This window comes from Schistocerca gregaria, chromosome 2 (assembly GCF_023897955.1).
Source record: "Schistocerca gregaria isolate iqSchGreg1 chromosome 2, iqSchGreg1.2, whole genome shotgun sequence".
Classification (NCBI taxonomy): domain Eukaryota; kingdom Metazoa; phylum Arthropoda; class Insecta; order Orthoptera; family Acrididae; genus Schistocerca; species Schistocerca gregaria.
Window position 1 is genome coordinate 297,091,212 of NC_064921.1, and position 23,383 is coordinate 297,114,594.

Consider the following 23,383-nt stretch of genomic DNA (forward strand, 5'->3'; position numbering starts at 1 on the left):
GCGGAATAATGGTTGTCGTTAGATTGACGAGGATCGAAGTCGATTGTCGCACATTGACAATAACAATTATTTTCACACGCGAGAGGAATTGTAGTTTTAATTTTCTTTATACCGAGTGTTTCATCGAAACCGTGCTTCAAAACGGTTTGTGATAAGTATCTTCAGATCTGTTCTATGGTGGTAAAATACAAGTCCAAATAAATATGTAATGCTAGTAATGCTAGCAGATAACATTGTATCCGACAGTGCAGTCATATGTGTGTGGATAGTAAACATTACGGAAAGAAAAACATTCCAGTCAGTACCAGTGTTTGCAGGCTAAAATTCGGAAGTCATTCATTCCGCGACCCATGTCGTAATGAACTTTTTTTTATTGTCTGTGTATGGGAAATACGTACTTGAAATAATGTCGTCTCTTTCTGAAATATCTTGTAAAATTCTTTGTTTAGTCACGAACATTTATTTTGTGCGCTACGCCTTTAGATGTTCATTCAACGACATCTTTTGGAACGCGTCTTATACATGGTTACTGTTCGTGGAAAGCACTGCTCTTTCTGCTGTCCACTAGCAACAACCGTGTAGGAGATGCTTTCTACCACAAAAACCACGCGGAAAACGCTTTCCACCTGATGATGTTGGTTAGCCATCAAAATTAAATTTTCATTACCGATGAAGAATTACATATATTTTTCATTTAATTTACTGTCGTAGCCTTCAGAATATCATTAATAATGCATGTAATTGATATAACACTGATTATGAACTCACATAAACAATTAGAGTACGATATAAATTACAGGAAACAAAGGTGAGATATATGTTGACTCATAATTTGCGAAGAAGTATCTGTGGGTGATGCGAAGAATTCCGGGAAAGTCTTAGATCAACTAAAAATAAAAAGTCTCATAGAGAGGGTAACACTAAACATTGAAATAGTTCAGTGTACACCCCTGGAAGTTAAATACCTAGTGTTGGACACATTGTCTACTTTATGGCGTTTAGAATAGTAGATGAAGGTATAGAGCATAGACTGTACAACTTATTAAAGAGAAGTAGTGGTCACAAATGCCGAAATTATCGTAAAATATTGTTTGACATAACACTGTTGGCTTTATTATTTTATCGATTTTTAGTATCCCGTCCAATTATCAGTGTAGTGGAAATATCAAGTAGATAAATTGAAAATAAGTTGTATTTACTATGAGAAATATTTCATAGCATGCGGCGTACCAGAATTATCACTTTCAAACCTATACACAACGTATATGCAACAGCTTCAATGCCAATTCTATTATTTGCAAAGGCTGTCAAAAACCCTTTCAATTGCTACAGCAAAGCTACTCTCAATCGAAAATCACTGTAATTAATGCAAAGTCATACCTTCACACTCGGATAATGTGAGGTAATTCAGTTTAATTAACCCAACAAAATGTTAAGGGATCGTCGGTTTATTCTCATATACTGTTACTGATGGCGGAATATATTGACGCCCTAGCTCAAATAACACGCATTCAATTGGTTTAGTATCTTTTATATGTAATTTTTTCTCGAGTCTTGTTATTAAACGTTGAAATATATCTTTACTTCTGTTGACTCAAAGATATGATAAAGTTTCTCACGCAGATGCCAGTATCACGTAAACAGAGTTTGTGATCTAGAATTCTTATTACTAAAATATTAACGATAATCTTATTTAACTTTATTATTTTGTCTCCACTTTGGAGCTACTTCCTAGTAAAGATGGACCCTTTTTAATAACTTTCAAGTTTTATATTTTTATTTAACGCGAGTCTGCTTGACGTAACAAAAAGAATAATCAATACCTTTGGTTCAAAATACACTTATACATCAAGCGTACTCGAAAAAGTTTCTCATAAGTAAATCTCTTTCAAATAAGTAGAAACTGTACGTGGAATTTTGTCGTACTGCTATATGTTTAATTAGTAAAGAACTTTCCAAATAACACGACCAATATCAACACTAATTCACAAATGTTGCTTCTCACAGCACACATTAACGCACTCACACTTCGATATTATAAGACGAGTTTTCACGTTCTACTTCCTTTGTCAGTCTCGGCTATCTTTCTTTCTATTATTTGCAAAAGCTCAGTTATCATTTAAACATTTCGTATAATGAAAGCCACATTTGCCCAAAGAGTGGATTACATGTACAGAACATTTCTAATGTAATAAATAAGCAAGTAAAGTATCAGTTAAAAGTTAAGTACTGTGAACGGTTGTATCGACTGCACGATTAAACAGCAGAAACAAATGTAGAATTACGTCCCTCAATTGTTTTTGTGAAGCGGACTGCCCCTTTTTTAGAAGCGAGTCGAGACGGATGCTTTCCTGCAATTACAGTAGACTTATACGGCACGCCACCATCAACATTTATATTTTGTAGAGGGGTAATTATACTAGGCGCACTCGCATATTGTTGCCTACAGCAACTGATTTAATATATGTCTCGTCGTAAATTTATTGTTTATGTGTGATAATTGAATATAGTGATACAACTTAATACTTGTTTTATTTTATGTTAAAAATCATGTCCAGCTATACTGCGTATTGACACGGCGAAAGGTTCCGTGTCCATTAAATGCAGATGTAGTCCAGTATGAACCATTTCTTCGGTGAGCAAATGCTTCGTAAGTCCGATAAAAGAAGTTTTCATTTGAAGACATATTCACGGTTGACTAAGAGAATCAGTGCGATCCTTGTACACAAAGCCATTTTCAAGCACGCCAAACAAAAGTGATGTATTAACAAACTTTATTTAATTAAGAAATTACCTAATTATTTTTATAAAAATATGTGGTTCACACCCTAGCATTTATCCATGCACGAATTCGCGAGAATTCATAAAAAAAGAAAGTGATCGAGTGACAAGAAAACAATGCCCACTCGAACGAAAAACAAAAACAAAAAAAAAGTAACTCAACGCCCAACCACTTCAGCCGTTGACAATATGCAGTCCTCCTACTACAAACAAATTATGAAAGTCACTCGTCACGGATCTCTTCAACAGTCTCAAAATCGTTACACAGTGCCTGGTAATATGGTTACAACCTTTCTGACCTTCAATTTCTTTTCTTTACACGTTAGAGTAGATCGAAAACTTCACATAACATGCTGCGTGCAGTAGAAAAACAAGATACAGTTCCCAATCTATGAATCGTTAGCGACTACCAAACAAAATATAAAATTACATCGACACCTCCTCTCGGAAACCAGCACGAGATTGTTGCATCATCTAAAGCTATGAGCCTATTCCTTGTAATACCAACTCAAACAACTGACTTGTTCGGTTTTAAATATACTCTTGAAACACTGGTGTCAACACACGCGGATAAGATCTCCAATTGCAGTATGATCAAAGAGAAGTGCATCCATCAGTCTCAAATAGCAACCTATATAAAACACTTTACTCTGAAAGGGAGGAATGGAAAAATGTCAGTGTTTTCAAAAGAGGAAAGACTATGTAACACCGTACTACATATGAAAGATTAGCCGTGTTGATCTGCTACAAAACAGAAATATCTGTTGACGATGTTCCCATTTCTTCAAGAACACAGCAAAGTGATCTGATCGTAATAACAGAGTTATTTAGGGCAAAGAAGCCAGTATTTAGATATTTTTTCTTGCATTTAGTTTAGTTATTCACTCGTAAAAGTTTTGGAAAGTTCCCTCTGCCACCGCTTATGGCAAATCTGTTTATGGAGGATTTCGAAGAGAAATCTCTGGAAACATTTGAATTGAAGCCAGCACGCTTGATGAGATATTTTTATGGCACTGACGCATGCACGTATAGGAACTGTTAAAGACGACTATGGATTCCGTGAACCGGTTGTTTACCAGACTTCTTGTAAACGTGGTAAAGGATACATAGGACAGACTATGCAGAAAATTGCAAGAAACACAGAAGACACCCCTAACTTAAGCAACCCACAAAATCTACGGTTGCAGAACACTGCGTGAGTACATGGGACTCTACTAAGTATGATTAAATGGAAGTGTTGAGACAGGCTTCCGAAGGAAGCTATTTAAATGCATGTGCCCAACGGGCTTATCAGCAGAGATAGTTACTATACCCTTAGGAAAGCTTGGAACCCAGTGCTCAGCCAAATTAAATCTTAGCATATGTTGAGAGCCACTTCCGCACCGACGGGAGCTGCAAAACACCGAGGTGCCGTTGTTCGCGACGAGTTTTAGGCGATGCCCAACCTTCCCACCCCACCAACATCACCACCACCACCACCATCACCATGAAAACCTTCACCACCACCACCACCACCACCACCATCACCACCACCACCACCACCACCCCGACCGAAGCGGTGTGCGAGCGTGTAGTGTGAGTAGGTGTTAGGAGCGGTCACAGTATAAAGCAGACGGGATGTAGCGAAAACGCTCTTTCTGCAGCCATCATCTGAAGATGACGGCAATGTACACTGTGGAAATATTATGTTACGAAAGCGACTGCGCCCGGCTGGATACCCTGGAACAGTCGATTCGCCGGGAAAGCTTAAAATCACAAATCAATTTTTTCACTTGTCTGATTGTTTTTTGCCGTGATAAAATAGACAACATAATTCTGTTGTATCTGGATACTTCCCCAAATTTTTCGATACATTTATGGTATATACAAAAAGGGTTACCTTGTTTTTTATTTTCCTACCGATTGTGATATTTAGTGCTTAGACACCTTCCAGTACCACTCTTCAAATGTTGTAGAGACTTTGCTAAATGCAAGCTAAGTAAGGAGCCAATGCTGTAGAGTACTCTTCGTAAAATCAAGTTGACGACATTTTAAAGAAATGGAAATTGCTTGTATATCCAGGAATTAAAGTATCAAACAGCGCCTATTAAAGCACTCATATAGTTACAGACAATCAATTAATTATTCAAGTAAACGAGATGTAGCAACAGATATCCATATCTGTTTTAAATAATCTATGTAAATGCTACAATTTTAAAACCACAGTTAATAAAACGAAAGTTACCGCTTTTAAAGCAGAGTTGCGTTAGAAAACATTTTAGGACAGATATCGAATTTTAAATATCTTGGCTGTGACATACTTTTTTTAATGACAAAGACATTAAGCAAAAAGTTAGCCAATTTCAAGCAGTATGGGGAACCATTCAAAGAACTTTTAAAAATAAAGTTAGGACAAGAACTAAAATCAAATTTTATAAAGTAATGATGTTACCTACCTTGCTTGATGGTAGTGAAGCATAGGTACTGGCAACAAAGGACCCCAGTAAAATACAATGGTCAGAAATGAGACTTTTAAGAGGGATGCGTAGAAAGGGGTAAGATATGAAATGAAGGTATTAGGAAAGAATTAAACATGGAATTAGTACATTTAAAAATGTTAAATAATAGATCGAATTGAGCCGATTGCTTAGAAAGAATGGAAACTATCAGATTTCCCAAGGAAGCGATGGATTTAAAGTTGCAATATAGCAGAACTATGGTTCAATAGCTTTGGTACACCACATAAATAACATCGTAAATGATAGGATTACTGGTAGTATTGCTAGAGAAAGAAACATAAATGAATGTGTAAAAGAGAAACTGTGAGCTCACGTCTACTCTTTTGCTTTTGTTTGTTTGTAAGATAATTAGAACCACACATCATTCAATGTGTATTTTATATCTTTGCAAAATATAAATTACACCTTATCAGAAATAAAAATTAGTTGATCATGTAAATTATTCTCTTTTATCTAACCAAAACAATTCATTGTGTTGCAAGTACAGTTTATCGCATTAACATTATATATAATTGTTGTTATATTGTACTCAACAGAACGTTCTTCATCATAATCAAAGGCTAGAGGTTTTTGTTACTTATGATAAATGTGAACATTGTTTATGAATACATTGTCTGTACATTAGGTATGTTGCATACCTGTCAGGCGTTGTTGGATAACGATCGCTTTCTTTATGTAAGCGATCAGTGCGTTACTAGGTTCTGGTAAAATCCAGAAGCGATGAATCGTCTAGAAACTGAGGGAGGATACATAAAGGGCTAAGCAACCTGCAAAACACTTTTGTTCTACAAAGTTATCCTCCTGTCTGTTACGTAAACGTATACAGTATTTAAAACAAATTTTCAAATTATCAATACTTCGAAGACGACACGACTTTTGGCATCTCATTAATGCCTTCTTTAGTCCAAAAACGAATTCACGGATCGATGTACTTATGGCTCCAGTTATGCAGCTATGCATCGATATATCTGACTATCTATACATGGAGGGCGTGGGTGGCTGATGATGGTAAATATTTGACCGGTCACTATCCCATATCGACATTGCATCAACAGAGGTTGTTTTGAATAAGTTCGACGAAGTTTTGAAGCGGTGTTATTTAGATTTTTGTTTCGTTGTTTTTTTTTATTTTACAGATGTTTTGAGGAAATTGCGTTTTCTACCGCTATGTATAATTCTGTATGGTTGGCTTTATTTTTACTAGAACTTCCCTCTGTTTCAAGTTACAAATCAACAATTTTCGAATAAAACCTGAATTAAATATCGAAAATTGTAATTTTTTAAAATACTCCTTATTTTTAAGTAACAGACAGGAGGATAACCATGAAGAACAAAAATATTCTGTACGTGTCCTGCCCCTTTGTATATCCTTACTCAGTTTGTAGATAATTCACCGCTTCCAGGTTTTATTCATTTATTTATTTAACCTGATCAGATTAGGGCCATCAGGCCCTCTCTTACATCGGACCAGTATTTCACACATGCAGCATTTGACATATCAGAGTTACATCATGACAATAGTTTAAATAAGAAAATTAGATTACTCTATTGACAATATGAATAAAGAGTAATGACTAAGAACTAATAATGTAAGTGCTGGCAGTATTTTTATAACAGGTGCTATATATACAAATTATGATAAAAGCAATAATAGTAACAGTAAAAATAATCAAATAATAATGATAAACATGAGAAAAATTGTCAGTAGTAATGAAGATTTGTACAGATGTACATTAATATCTTGGTGTGCAAAGTAGATGTTTACTAGTATAGCGAGTTTTGGGGAAGGAAGTTTTCAGGAGGGGGAAATGGGGGAGTAATGAGGTGAAGTGCATTCACGTACAGAGGAAGGCATTAATGTTGCTTAAGTAGGTACGTCATTAACTGTTTTTTGAAGCCGGACATGTTTTTATGTTCTCTAATATAACGAGAGAGGTTATTCCAAGGTCGGGTTCCCGCTACTGTAAAGGACTTGGAAAAGGTGGCTGAGCGATGCAGTGGAACAGAGAGGATTTTATTATGATGGGAACGTGTGTTTCTGTCATGTTGTTCCGACATAAGGGGTATTTATTAAGACACTGATCGCTTATGTAACGGAAGCGATCGTTGTGCGGTAACATCTGATAGGTACGAGTATGTAACACATCTAACGTACATGCAATGTCGGTAAGACCATAACTGACCAAAGCAACTAGGAAACCTACCGTAGCCTACGCTTACGTATGATGGTCTACAGCAGGCTACAGTAGTTTTACAGCTCTAGTTGGAGTACATTCTAAGGGGAAGAAGAGAGCGAGGGTGCTCCAGTACACACTGACACACTGGAGACAGTTGTGAAGCCGGAACGGGCAAGAATGCCTAATCCATGATGTGCAGAAGAAGAACAGTAAGAAGTAAATGATAGCGATAAAACAGACTGTGGATGATATTTTTAACAGCGGAGTCGATCCCGTCTGATATTGTCACCGTGGCAGCTGTCTGAATAAATCCAACATCCGTCCGGTTCGATCGTCGCCCACGTGCAGCCCACCACAGCCGCTGCTGAGTGCAGCCGTCACGTGCCATATCCTCCCCTGCTCTTCGTGTCCACGTGGAGCACCCCGTGCCGCTGACCCTCCGGACAGTCCCCCCCCACCAGCGAGGTACTTCCGATCGTGCCCTCAGAACGCCCAGCCTCCTGCTGAAGTAGATTCGTGCACGAATTAAAAAGTGTTTTTCGGTTCAGACAAACGGGGAGGATAAAACAATCGAATATTCTTATAAAGAAAACCCAGTATTCGCCAATGTTTATTCACATTTTACGCTACTTAAGTATCCGGTTATTTATGTAGTAGTTCTCAGTCTGAAGACAGGTGTGATCCACTTACCGATATAGTCAGACATTATCGACGTCAGTATAGAGGCACGGACTACTGATCATGATGCCATCATAGCCACGATGTTTACTAAAGTTAATCAATCAAGGCCGGCCGATGTCGCTTCATTCTGGAACCGTGCGACCGCTACGGTTGCAGGTTCGAATCCTGCCTCGAGTGTGTGTGATGTCCTTACGTTATTTAGGCTTAAATAGTTCTAAGTTATAGGAGACTGACGATCTCAGGTGATAAGTCCCATAGTACTCAGAGCCATTTTTTAATCAAGCAAGAAGGCTACCAGAGTAGTTTTGCTAGAAAGAGCAGATAAGCAGTTGCTAGGACCCCACATAGACAATGGATGGAGATCGTCTGGATCCACTGTGTAGGAAGCAGAATAATTATGTACAAAGTTTAAGCGGATTGTAAATCGCGCTCTGGACCACTGTGTGCCGAGTAAGTTGAATAAGAACGGAAAAGACCTACCGTGGTTTAATAACAAAGTTCAGAAACTGCAGAGGAAGCAAACATTGTTGCACTGTCGATTCAAAAGAGAACGCGTAGATGACGACATGAAAAAGTTAGTAGAGATTCATGCCTATCTAAAAAGACGACGCACGCAGTGCACAAGGACTACCTTCGTCGTGAATCACCTCGAAGGGAACGATCTATTGATACGTAATCAGCATGGTTTCAGAAAACATCGTTCTTGTGCAACACAGCTAGCTCTTTATTCTCACGAAGTAATGGCCGCTATCGACAGGGGATCTCAAGTTGCTTCGAATTTCTAGATTCCCGGAAAGCTTTTGACACCGTTCCTCACAAGCGACTTCTAATCAAGCTGCGGGCCATTGGGGTATCGTCTCAGTTGTGCGACTGGATTCGTGATTTCCTGTCAGGAAGGTCGCAGTTCGTAGTAATAGACGGCAAATCATCGAGTAAAACTGAAGTGATATCACACGTTCCGGAGGGAAGCGTCCTGGAACCTCTGCTGTTCCTGATCTATATAAATGACCTGGGTGACAATCTGAGCAGTTCTCTTAGGTTGTTCGCAGATGATGCTGTAATTTACCGTCTAGTAAGGTCATCCGAAGACCAGTATCAGTTGTAAAGCGATTTAGAAAAGATTGCTGTATGGTGTGGCAGGTGGTAGTTGACGCTAAATAACGAAAAGTGTGAGGTGATCCACATGAGTTACAAGAGAAATCCGTTGGAATTCGATTACTCGATAAATAGCACAATTCTCAGTGCTGTCAATTCAACTAAGTACCTGGGTAATAAAATTACGAACAACTTCAGTTGGAAAGACCACGTAGATAATATTGTGGGGAAGGCGAGCCAATGTTTGCGTCTCATTGGCTGGACACTTAGAAGATGCAACAAGTCCACTAAAGAGACAGCGTACACTACACTCGTTCGTCCTCTGTTAGAATATTGCTGCGCGTTGTGGGATCCTTACCAGATGGAATTGACGGAGGACATCAACAGGGTGCAAAAAAGGGAAGCTCGTTTTGTATTATAACGTAATAGGGGAGAGAGAGTGTCAGATATGATACGCGAGTTGGGATGGAAGCCATCAAAAAATACGTTTTTCGTCGCGGCGAGATATATTTACGAAATTTCAGTCACCAACTTTCTTTTCCGAATGCGAAAATATTTTGTTGAGCCCAACCTCCATAGGTAGGAATGATCATCAAAATAAAATAAGAGAAATCAGAGCTCGAACGAAAAGGTTTAGGTGTTCGTTTTTCCCGCGCGCTGTTCGGGAGTGGAATGGTTAGAGATAGTATGATAGTGGTTCGATGAACCCTCTGCCAAGCACTTAAATGTGAATTGCAGAGTAGTCGTGTGGATGTAGATGTAGTTGTACCTTAGCAAAGAATCTAGCCGAGAACTCCTGAAATTTCTACTCCTACTTAACATCCGTAAGCGGGATCGAGGGATTCTATCCACTCACTGGTTGACCAATCTAGTGTGATAATGGACAATAACAAATGGAAACCTACGTTTTTAATTTTCGCGTTTTAGGAATCGTTCTCGCTGGAGGATCGTACAAGCATACCTTCGTTTGACCATTGCACAGTCTCTCGTATAGAGAACATAGTTATAGGCATCTGTGTCGTAGAGAAGCAACTGAAAGAGTTGAAAAGAATGTTGCCAGGTCCGGATGGAATCCTAACTCGGTTTTGCAAAGAGTACCCTACAGCATTGGCTCCTTACTTAGCTTGCATTTATAGCGAAACTCTCGCTCAGCGTAAAAGTTCCAAGCGACTGGTAAAAAAGCGCAGGACTCCTGCACATAAGAAGGATACAAACTGAACCGCAAAATTACAGACCAACATCCTTAACATCCACTTGCTTCAGTGTTCTTTAATGTGTTCTCACTTCGAATATAACTAATCTCCTTGAGCCGAAATCGCTAATTGCACAAGTCAGCACGGTTTTACAAAGCACCACTTGTGTGAAGCCCAGCTCCCATTTTTCTCACTTGATGTCCGGCGTACTATGAATGAAGGGCGACAGGCAGGCTCCATATTCCTAGGTTTCGAAAAGCGTTTTACACGTCCCTCACTGCATACTGTTATTGAATGTAAGAGCACGCAAAATAGGTTCTCAGGTATGTGAGTGACTCGAAGACTTACGTAATAGTACCCAGTACGCTGTCCCTCAAAGGCGAGTGTTCATCGGAGACGAGGTTATCATCAGGAGTGATCCAGGGAAGTGTGGTAAGACTGTTATTATTAGGGCCAGGATTTTAATTACCTAAAAAACAGTGAAATATGCAAGCATTTATGACCTAAAACTTACATAAATATGACCTTAAAAATAAAATATGACTTAATACAAGTTTATTTAAAGCATTTTGTTTGTTTATTTAATTTTTATTCGCCAAAAAGTAATGTAAAATTCACTTCTCAAAATTTTTTAAGTATAGTTCTTTCTTTCTGTAGTGTTTGTGGCTAATTTGTTCGTATTTTGTGAAAGTCTGAATGTTTTATTTTCTAAACACAAAGTACAGTTGAAAGATCATCTATCAAAACAGTAAAACAATGTTTTTATTTCTACATGGTATTTAAAGCGTTTCACATTATTTAATACCGTATGTCAAACTTCAGTATTTGCAAAGTTTCACTGGATCACAAGGTACATTTTCAGGTTTTCCATTGTCATAGATCTACGGTTGTCGCTGAGGATAGTTTTGTACCTGGAAAAGCTGCTCACCATTTCAGAAGACGTCACTGGAGCGTATTTGAAGGCAGCCAGGTCACTAGAGTTCAGCTTTGTTTCAGTATCTTCAAATGTAGAGGGCATTACCTTAAAAGTCTGCCACTAATTTTACACTGTGTAGAATATCCAGATTTAGGTGGGAGGGGCGTTGAATGTGCTTGTTTCTTGAATTTCTGGACCCGTAGCAGAGCCTTCACAAAGATTTTCTTGACACACGAAATTAATTTGTCCACGTCAGGGTAATTTGATCGCACGTCTTCGGCAACTCTGTGCAAGGCATATGGCGTACACCATACTGGGGTAGAGAATCTGAAGCCCTTTGGCTGCTTTAGCCATATATGAAGCACCATCTGTTACAAGCAACAAAACGTTGTCCCATTTCACACCATCGGGCCACAGTAGCTTCAAAGAGTTGTCAAACAAAAAAGCAGTTGTCGAATAGTTTACTCTATGGAGAGCTTCACACGTTAGTAGGAACATATCTCCAGGGCCATCAACTTTTAGAACACCAACGACAACATTTGCAATACATCGCCCACTAATATCCGTAGTTTCATCTATCGACAGCCATATCTTTTGCTCAACAATAGTAATTCGTATTTTGTTGAGCACATGATTGTAGCATACGGATAAATAGTTGTTTCTCAGTGTGGAATCACCTGGAACTAGATATGTTGTGTACTTCTCCAAGAACCTTCCGAAGCCATGGATTCTTCAGCTTTTCCAATGGGATGTTGCAGACACCATCATCTCACACAAATCCTTGCAGAATGATTGCACGGTTGACGATTGACCTGTCTGTTCAAATAACAGCGTTTGCCTGCTGTTATTTTCAGCACTTCGTTTCGCACAGCTTCTGTATTTAGCGGTATTACAGTGTTGTTGCACATTATAACGCTTTTCTGCATTAACTTTAACTTCACACAATTTACAAAATAATATTTTCCCATCAGTACTAAAGAACCTATCTCCAAATTCTCGAACATATCCTCGCAACTTCACGCTGTCGGAGCACTTCGGTTTAGGCATGTTGAACAAGGCAAAGACTGTATTCAAACTGGTTACTGGGAACACCTGTGCGACTGCGGTGATTATTACGGCAGAAGCTGCATTTGTTGGCTCTGAGAGCTTATTGTCAACTCTGCGCAACAATGTTTTATTTTCGCGAAACGACTGTTGTGGTACACCGATTTTCTGCTACAGTCCTGAGAAATAAAGCTGTGTACTAATTTATCTGTTGGTCTTTCATAATAGCACGTTGAATATTGTCTCGTGAGCAACATATTCTTTTTCTTATTCGTGTGTCTCTTAAGATACGAGAAAAACGGTTCATGTATTTTTGGCAAAATGTGACGGAAATATGACCTATTATATTAAAAGTTAGGCGCAATATGACCTATTACTCACATTTGTTGAGATATGACCTTATTTGCACAACCAAAATACATTTTTCGATACTAAGATGCCTAGATTTGTGTATAAATTGTTCTAAATGTCACCTTATAGTTCAGAAAAAAATATGATTTGTCATTAAAATGCGGGCCCTTGTTATTATTCTCTGTATACATAAATGATCTTAGGAAGTGGGTGAGCAGAAATCTGCTGCTGTTTGCTCATGATGCTGAGGCGTACGGCAAGGTGGCGAAGATGAGTGACTGCAGGATGGTACAAGATGATTTTGACAGATTTTCAAGTTAATGTGATTAATACTATCTGGCTCTAAAAGGGGAAAACTGTCAGTTACTGCTGATGGGTAGGAAAAACTAATCCATAATCTTCTGGTACAGAATTGGTAGGTTGCTATTTGACATAAATATTCAAACGGCTCTAAGCACTATGCGACTTACCATCTGAGGTCGTCAGTCCCCTAGACTTAGAGCTACTTAAACCTAACTAACCTAAGGACATCACACACATCCATGCCCGAGGCAGGATTCGAACCTGCGACTGTAGCAGCAGCACGGTTCCAGACTGAAGCACATAGAACCGCTCGACCACCGCAGCCGGCTATTTGACATAGTCAGGTCGATTAAATATCTAGGTGTAACAATGCAAAATGACATGGAATGGAACGAGCAGTATAGGGATTGTAGTGGGGTCGACCTCGTTTTTTTGGGAGGGCTTTACGGTTGTGTGGTACATCTGTAAAGGAGACAGCACATGGAACATAGAGAACACTAGTGCGATCCATTATTGAATAATGCTCCAGTGTTTGAGTTCCTCACCAGGTCGGATTAAATACAGACGTCGAAGGAATTCAGGCGGGGGGGGGGGGGGGGGGGGGGGCTTCTACATTTGTTACGCGAAGCTTCTGTCAATATGTAGTTATTACGCAGATCCATTGTTAACTCAAATGGGAATCCCAGGAGGGAAGACGTTCTTTTCGAGGACCAGTAGTGAGACAATTTAGAGAACCGGCATTTGAAGCTGACTATAGAACGATCCTACTGCCACAAACGTACATTTCGGGTGAGGACCACGAAAATAAGGAAAATTAAGGCTTGTACGCAGGTTTTCAGACAGTCGTTTTTCCCTCGATCTGTTTGCTACTGGAACTGGAACGAAATTGGCTAGTAGTGGTTCAACGTCCCCTCCGCCACGCACTGTACGGTGGCTTTTGCAGTGACTGTATAGATGGAGATGTATAGTGTATCCTGTGCAAGTCTACTCATCTCCGCATAACCGCTGCAATCCACATCCATCTGTAATGTAGCTAAGTGCCGGCCGCGGTGGTCTCGCGGTTCTAGGCGCGCAGTCCGGAACCGTGCGATTGCTACGGTCGCAGGTTCGAATCCTGCCTCGGGCATGGATGTGTGTGATGTCCTTAGGTTAGTTAGGTTTAAGTAGTTCTAAGTTCTAGGGGACTAATGACCACAGCAGTTGAGTCCCATAGTGAACAGAGCCATTTGAACCACTTTGTAGCTAAGTAATAACATATACAAACTTTCGCGACGTTACCGGGTCTGTAATGACAGTACAGGAAAACGTGACATAAAGGTTAGGTAAGATTTCTAAATGGACATTAACCACTATAATAAATTACAGAAATTAAGATAACCTACACAACTCGCTGTTAGCCCATAAACGCAAGTTGCCACGACCAAATGAATAAACTATTTTGTATTCCGGGTAACCGCAGCTGCTGGAAGGTATGACGCTAGGAAGAACTTCAGCTCATAAATTTTTTGTTTATTAAAGCACGACCGGTTTGGCGGCTTCAAGGCGCATCATCAGGTGAATGTACACGGTAGAAAGCAAACTACAGTGTCACCACATTTTGTGGACATTAACATTAATAAAGAAATGTCTAAAATGAACTCAAAATACTAAAAGATCACAGGCATAACCATCGCTCCTGGTCGAAATTTACTATTCACAGAATATCTTCAATACTGTGGAGAGCAAAAGGTAAAGAAGACGTGCTCCATTGCTTAAAATTTGCCTGCATCTAAAAAGAAATAAGGAAATATTTTACGTTGAGCGGGCGTTAATTTTTCTTTTTTTAAAAAAAAGGCCGGGTTTCCCGTGACTGACAGTTCTGAGTCATGAGTAGTGCCTCAAAGAGCAAACCCGACCCTGGTGTCTGTATCTGTAGGTTGGAGGGGGGCTGAAGAGGGTGCTGTACAACACTGTCACTGCTAACGTGATTAGTCGCGGCACATGCAAATTACTATGTGGAAAGTATCACGTGGCTGCACCTTAACCAGTATGACAGAAGGGCAGCTGAGTGCAGGGCAAGGCAAAGCGGCCCGCACGAACGACGAAGAGAGATTAGCTGGCTTTCGGAACGGAAGCTATCCAATTGGAGAGTGTGACATCATACTCTCATGACCAGGTTTATGCTACCTTTATAAGCGAGAATAATAAAGAAATTTATAACGTACTAACATCTAATCCTTAATAAAGCATTATAGCATTCTGGCTAACTTTGATTGTTTGTATAATTAGGTAAATGAAGAAAAAAACGCCCTTGTTTGTCGCAATGATATAACAGTTTTCGTTTGACCGCAGCACATATGTTTTCTCATGGTGGAGGTGGAATAACGAGGAATTGAACCACTTTGTAGATATCGCCCTTCCTCTAATGGAATACATAAGTAATTTTATTCTTAGCATCAATTAACTTTCGCCTTTCACCCTCCACTGTCTCACAAAACACAGCTACGTTAAAGGCCATTTGATCCCAACAATCAGTAGGTTCGCCTTGTCACTACTACTTCACAGCAGTATGATCGTGTACTTATCGTACGCACTAAAAGTAAGTAACGGTCAATCCTAGTCTCCTGCAAGCTTCTCTAAGAGAGAACGAGTCAACGAGTATGGAGCGACCGCAGTGCCACGGTTCTCAGACTCGCCATACTCGTGGGATTGCAAAGGGAGCGAAGGAAGATCGTTAGCACTGATGGAACGGTGGCAATAATAATAAAAACTCAGTCTGTGAGAGAGAATGTTAAAAAAAGTCATAGCAGATTCTCTTTAATAGGGTTAGTTTGAGAAGTATCCAATCCAAGCATTAGGTCTTGTACTAGCAGCGTTTCTGATCTCTACATCCGACAGTTTTTTTTTTTTCGGTGCTTCACTTACTTGTCAGGTAGTGCTTTCAAAGAAGGATTCTCAGTGCAACTTCCGCAAAATACGATTTCCGGTCACTGACTGTTCTGCGTCATAAGTAGTGCCTTAAAGAGCAATGTTGTCTATATTATAGGTTGGAGGGAGGCTGTAACGGGTCTTGAACAGCAATAACAAGAAAACGTATAAACATTGGATGGGATACCCCCACACATATTGTTCTCTCTTGCTAAATGTCAGACAGCAAAAAACCACAGAGTGAAGTATGATAGAAGTAAAGGCTTCAACACCTGAAGCAAACAGCACTAGATCTAAATACGACATATTGTGAACTGAAGACGACTGTTGAATCAGAGGTTATAAAGGCAACGAGAATCGCTTCATAGTTATTAATGAATTGATAAATTAAGACAACACTAATGATAACTATCTATGAAAGCGAATGTTAGAAGCTCATAGTATGCGGTCTTTTGTACAGTTGATTTCAGCAGAATGAAACTGAACAGCAGTTTTCTTCATGGAATTAATAGTGGTACCATGACCTGCCCGATTACAAGACGTGTCACTAATGGACTTCTTGTTCTGTGAGCATGTGAAGAATCCAGCTTACGAAACTCCAATCTGTACTCACATGGAGCTATTCGGTAGGACTGTCGCAACTGCGGAAGTACTAGGCCTCACTCCTCGGATTGCTGAACGGGTAAGAAAATGTTTTGTTGCACACTCCCGAGTCCATGGTAGCCTACAATATGAACAATATCTCTAAGGGAACAATTCTACGTTTTTCACATACTGTTTTTCATACACTGTCCGTACACATCGAACATAATGTGATAAAAGAGTACGTGTTTCGTCCAAGGGTTGTAGCAGTTTAGGGTGATTTCGTAATACAGGGTTTTCCACTCTCTTGAAGGTATTTCCACAGAAACAACTTCCGAAATTATGTCTATCGAATTTGGGTTCACAATGTATAAGTAATAAATCCAATATTGTTGCAGTGAGGCTTTTAATTGACAATATCTGTAAGAAATGACATATGTAAATTTTCTCGATTAAGACTGCAGACTGAATGACACACTCTTTCCAGCACGCACAAAATCGTACGTGTAATAATATATTTATCTGGTTTAGATTACACTTACATGCTAAGTAATATGAGACAAAAAACCTTAAACATAGATGAACCAAAATTTGCCTTGAATAATTTCAAGAGAGATTCTCTGTTCTCATTCGGTTTCCTTGGTGAGCAGCAAGTGAGCGCTGTGTCAGAATAGAGGCGATCTCTCACCGCCGAAGGAACGATTTGCCCTAATGAGAGTCGCTTGGAGAGATTCTGGCTGTAATTCAGTTGCAGTAGTTATTTGCCGAGGAATATAATGAAGTACAGCATCTCCAGGGCCTGCCGGCTTTACGTTGTTCTTGCCACTTATCTCTCATCAACCGTTTCAATTACGCCGAGATTACAGCTTCCCCTACAAACGTAGCTCGTAGTTCGCCTTTGTTCTTGTCATGAAAGTGCAGCTTCTCTGCCTTTTTCGCCGAAATGCTATTCCCAATTATATCATTTTGCATTATTTTCTTGCTTCCTGATTTGTCTCTGTCTTACATTTGAGCTCGTTGCGAGAAAATAAGTGCCTTCATACAGTAAACAAACAGGACTTCATCATAAATATTCAGTGCTATGCAACATTTATTACGTGTACCTTATGGAAAACACTGTACTGGACATTATGTCAGTATTTTGTTCCGTCACATTTACTACAGTATCAACAACAATGGCTCCCCTGCTTAAGAAAGCCCTTGCACTTTTAATTTCTATATCCTACGAACTTCTTAAAATAGCCAGGGAAAAACTCATGCTTCCATTAAGGAGGCATAGAAATATATTTTCCCATATACATGGTTACTAGTATGTACGTATTGGGTACCAGAAGAAAACTACAATACATGCAGAGAAATGACACAGCGGCGCAAGATTTCTGTCTGGGCCTATACCTAGGCCTCGAAAGCTTGAACTTTTAACCAACGCAATTTAATTTTATTTTAGTATAAACCATACGATAATAATAACTTCACTTGCATAGAAAATACAGCCAGAGATGAGCTCTCGATTTTGGGTATTAACATGGCACCCGATATAATGCAATAACGTTCTAGAAAAATAAATCTCGCCTGCAACAATAAATAATGTTTTAAGGAGAGCAGAAATGATTATATGGTCACCAACCTTCACTCAATACATATTATCCATTATAATCTTTGGTCCCACAGTGGTCAGTCAGTCAGTCAGTTTCATGTTCCGTGGATCATACGCACAGTAAATCGTAATGATATGGAACAAGCAATTTTACTTTCAAATTGGAAATTGCTTTGTAAATATGGCTACAACCTGAACATCTATAAGTTTCTTGTTTTCTTGGATTATATTATTATCATTAACTACGCCGATGCGAGTTAGTAATTCCTACCCACTGTCCTTTACACTATTCTACTTTCAGCCTCTACAGCTTTTTTGCGGCACTATATGTACTCCTCAAAATGGTGTCTGTAACGGAAATTCGATCCGAGCAGTGAGCTGTCGTTGAGTTTTTTTGGAGGAAAACCAGAGCATTTCAGATATTCATAGGCGCTTGCAGAATGTCTAATGGTGAACAAAAGCATGGTGAGCCGTTGAGCAATCCGCCTGTCGTCATCGCAGCAAGGTTGCGGAAATCTGGCCGATCTCCCGTCTCCTGCCCGGCCGAACACAGGTGTGACTCCTGCCATGTTGGAACGTGCGGACATTCACATTCAAGATGATCGACGCATCACTATCAGACTTCTCGCTGCTCAACTGGACGCCTCTGTTGGAAGCGCTAACACACTCGTTCACCAGTTGGGGTACTCAAATATGCGTGCCCGCTAAGTTCCTCGCTGCTCAACAGAAGACCATTAAGAGCAACGAAGAACCATTTGTGCGAATTTTCTTGCACGTTACGAGGCTGATCGTGACAATTTTTTGTCGAACATCATCACAGGCGATGAAACATGGGCTCTTCACATAGGACCGAAAACAAAACGGCCGTCGATGGAATGGAGCCACAGCACATCTCATCTGGAGAAGTATTTTGAAGCCTCACCCTTACTCGGTAGAGTCATGTCGATGAACTCCTGGGACACTGAAGAGGTTATTGAGTTCTATGTCCTCACTCGTGGATCAACGATAAAGTATCGAGAAATTGAAGAAATGACCTCAGCATGTTCCTCGCTACAAAAATGCGAACCATGTACTCCTTCTCCATGACAATTCACACAAGTCTGTTCACTGGAGTGTTCTTCCTCATCCACACTACAGCCGGTACCTCGCACTTTCAGACTTCCATCTGTTTGGCCCATTAAACAATGCACTTTATGCGAAACAATACGTGGATGATGGGGAGGTTATTAATATGCAAGACATTGGCTCCGACGGCGACCAATAGAGTGGTACCATCTAGGCATACAGGATCTCCCAGCACGGTGGCGACAGGCCGTCGCATTGAAATCAAATGGTTCAAATGGCTCTGAGCACTATGGGTCTTAACATGAACTCATCAGTTCCCTAGAACTTAGAACTACTTAAACCTAACTAAGCGAAAGACATCACACACATCCATGCCCGAGTCAGGATTCGAACCTGCGACCGTAGCGGTGGCGCGGTTCCAGACTGAAGCGCCTAGAACCGCTCGCCCACCACGGCCGGCCGTCACATTGAACGGAGAGTGTATTCGATAATATGTTGGGAACAATATGATGTATTGGAATTCTGAATAAAACAACCTGCTTTCAGACAAAAAGTCTTTCGTCACTTACTGAGCGCCCGTCGTGCCTCATATTGGCTTTAGCTTTCCTGCACCTCCACTGAAAAACTCAGTGAAATGCTACATCCACCAGCTCACTTTACACCCACGCTCTGTGATACTGCTGCCACGCGGTATTAGCCGAGCGGTCTCAGGCGTTGCAGTCATGGACTGTGCGGCTGGTCCTGGCGGAGGTTCGAGTCCTCCCTCGGGCGTGTGTGTGTGTGTGTTTGTCCTTAGGGTAATTTAGGTTAAGTAGTGTGTAAGCTTAGGGACTGATGACCTTAGAAGTTAAACTCCCATAAGGTTTCTCCACACATTTGAACATTTTTTTGTGATGCTGCTGGAGAGCCTGACCCCCACTGCTCGAGGTGGGATTTCAATCACGCGCGTAGTAGATATTTCACGGCCCGACACATATCAGTTGCGATTCGTAATAGACACCATGACGCAGTAGCAGAACAAAACAGTAGGGGGCAGGCATTTCAGGAGATGTCAATGAATCATGCACCCCACTCAGTCACACAGAGTTATTTGATGCCTACAGACAGGCCACCCTCTGAACAGGTTTCCGAAGAAGGCTCCTGTTGTTGGACAAGCAAGCACGTCGCAGATATTCATCGCTAATAGCCCTCATGTTGAGCAAGTGTAATAAAAAATGCCGTGTGACGAGGTCCTCTCGTCGGGTAGACCGTTAGCCGGGTGCAAGTCTTTCGAGTTGGCGCCACTTTGGTGACTTGCGCATCGATGGGGATGAAATGATGACGATTAGGATAACACAACACCCAGTCCCTGAACGGAGAAAATCTCCGACCCAGCTGGGAATCGAGCCTGGGCTCTTAGAATTGACATTCTGTGGTGTTGACCACTCAGCTACCGGGGCGGACAGCAAGTATAATGTAAGTGAAGAACTTGGAGAGAAACGTTGGTCACTGATATGTGTCTGCTTTCTATATGTTTTGTAGGTTTTGGATAACCTTATGAAACCCTGGAGGTAGTTACGACTGGATGCCTCCTTTCACTTTATGGAATGTGTTTTACGTCACTCATTAGTACCCTTTTTATCTCACTCCAAACCTTAAAAAATAGCAGTAAAAAATAAGATTGTAAATAATTCGAATATATTGCATCTGATAACAGAACAACGCCTCTACAGCTTTTGTGAAAAGAATGTGCAGCCATTTGATTACACACAAAAAAGAAAAAGTATCTTTGTGTGCAATATTGTTGTGGTACAACTTTACCATATTATGCTGTAGTCTTCTAGTAGTTCTCCTCGCTTAACACCAATTTTAATGCTTACTGGGTGTGACACTGCTGTAGTGAGGTAACAACTACGAATTTTATGAAACTGCAAAATCTTACAGGATAAATTCCCTAAACAAATTTTGACTGTTGTGCAAGGACGTTACCTGGATGCACTTCTCTTTGATCACACTGCATTTGGAGATCTTACCCGCATGTGTTGACACCCGTGTTTCAGGAGTATATTTAAAACCGAAGAAGTCAGTTATCTGCGTTGCAGTTACAAGGAACTGATACATTGCTTTACATGACGCAACAATCTTGTGCTGGTTTCCGACAGGAGGTCTTGATGTAGTTTTATATTTTGTTTGGTAGTCGCTAACGATTCATAGATTGAAACTGTGTCTTATTTTCTACTGCACGCAGAATGTTATGTGAAGTTTGCTAGCTACTCTAACGTGTATAGAAAAGAAACTGAAGACCAGAAACGTTGGAACCATATGAAACGTCCCTTTAGAAAAAATTATGAATTACTGTGCTGATAAACCTCTACGTTGTTTGATTTTCAAACAGCCGAGCAGAACTGAACGTACTCAGTCATTTCTCTCTTTCCTTATTCTGATCAACATGAAACTGACACACAATATTTTTAGCGCATCGCAATCTGACTTTCATGAAGCACTTACCTCACAAAAATCTTCGTTACTCGAACTACTGCAATACAGCGAGCGCCAATATTGCCAGCTAAATAAAAGATTTTAACAACTGAAGGCACTAACTACTGTGGAAGACTCTGCAGGAGAGACGCTCAGTAGCTCGGTACGGGCTTTTGTTAAAGTTTCGAGAACATACCTACACCGAAGAGTCAAGCAGTATATTGCTCCCTCCTACGTATATCTCGCGAAGAGACCAAGAGGATAAAATCAGAGAGATTAGAGCCCACACAGAAGCATACCGACAATCCTTCTTTCCACGTACAATACGAGACTGGAATAGAAGGGAGAACCGATAGAGGTACTCAGGGTACCCTCCGCCACACACCGTCAGGTGGCTTGCGGAGTTCGGATGTAGATGTAGATGTAGATATAGATGTAGGCACAGTTAGCAAATAAAGGAATTTTGATAGAGAACAAACAATGCATTTAGTTCAAAAATAATCAAAAGTCATTATATGTATCAGTTCATGATACACAGTATTACAAATTTACTCGTCCGCTCTCAAAATTCTACGATCCCTCTCCCCACTGCGCACTGTTCACATCCAGCGGCCCAACACTACAATAGCGAATAATACTACAACAATGCAAACCAGACACAGACTGCACACAGCACAGCCAATGATTTTCATACAGAGCGCTACGAGACGTTACCAACATAAAAACCTAAACAGCCTACTTACAAAGTCATCGAGTCATTCTACTGTAAGTGTTGCGCTGGTGGGGCCAAGGCGACGGATTAGGTTCAGATCGCTGCGCTAGACCCAGCGGTATCTGTCAAACAGGCACCCAGACACCAGAAACCGGTATTTGGAGAGGCAATTAACCATCTGAAAGAATGGTACGGTGTGTGAGTATATTTTAAGATTATGGATTTCGCGACGAGGTGGAAAGTGGCTACACTGAAATACTTCGAAACTCTGGGGTGATAGACAGCTTCATTGTAGCACAAAGGCAATCGTGTCAGCATACTCATGGGACCAAGGCGAGTTTGTTGAGACAATGATACTATAAATACCATAAAAACTGCAGAAGTTAGGTTCTTACAGAGGATGAATATTCTTCAAAACACATTGAAAATTAATAATTTTCGAACACTTTATCTGGTCTTGAGAAACAAGTTGTTGGATCATAACGTAGTACTCTGCTATTGTCACTAAAATCCCCACATTTATAAATATTTTATTTATTGACTTATTAAGCTTTTATATTTTTAAAATTTTGTAAATGTGTCGGATTATAGCTACATAGCAAAAGAATGCAACATGGCATTGCCCATACATCTTCCTGCTTGATTATATAACATACCTTCAAATTACTACTTGATTTCTAATTTTTTCAGGATAAATATCAGTCAACAGTTGAAAAGATTTTTTTTTCTTTACCAGTTTCGAAAAATTAGTTTGTCATCTTCAGAAGCCTACAAAATTAGAGATTTTATAAATATTTATGTCAAATATAAAAACTACATTACAGGAAAGTATTTCGTTTAGCAGTCAATATCTTCTTCATAGAAGGATAATGTCATGGTATTCTGAGAAATTTACTTATTGTGATTACTTTAAACACTCTTTGGCAGAATGGAACAACTGAATCACCTCTATGTATCTGATGTGCTAGCAGCAAGGAACATATATAAAAACACATATAACACATAGTCAAGGCATGCAAAGAAG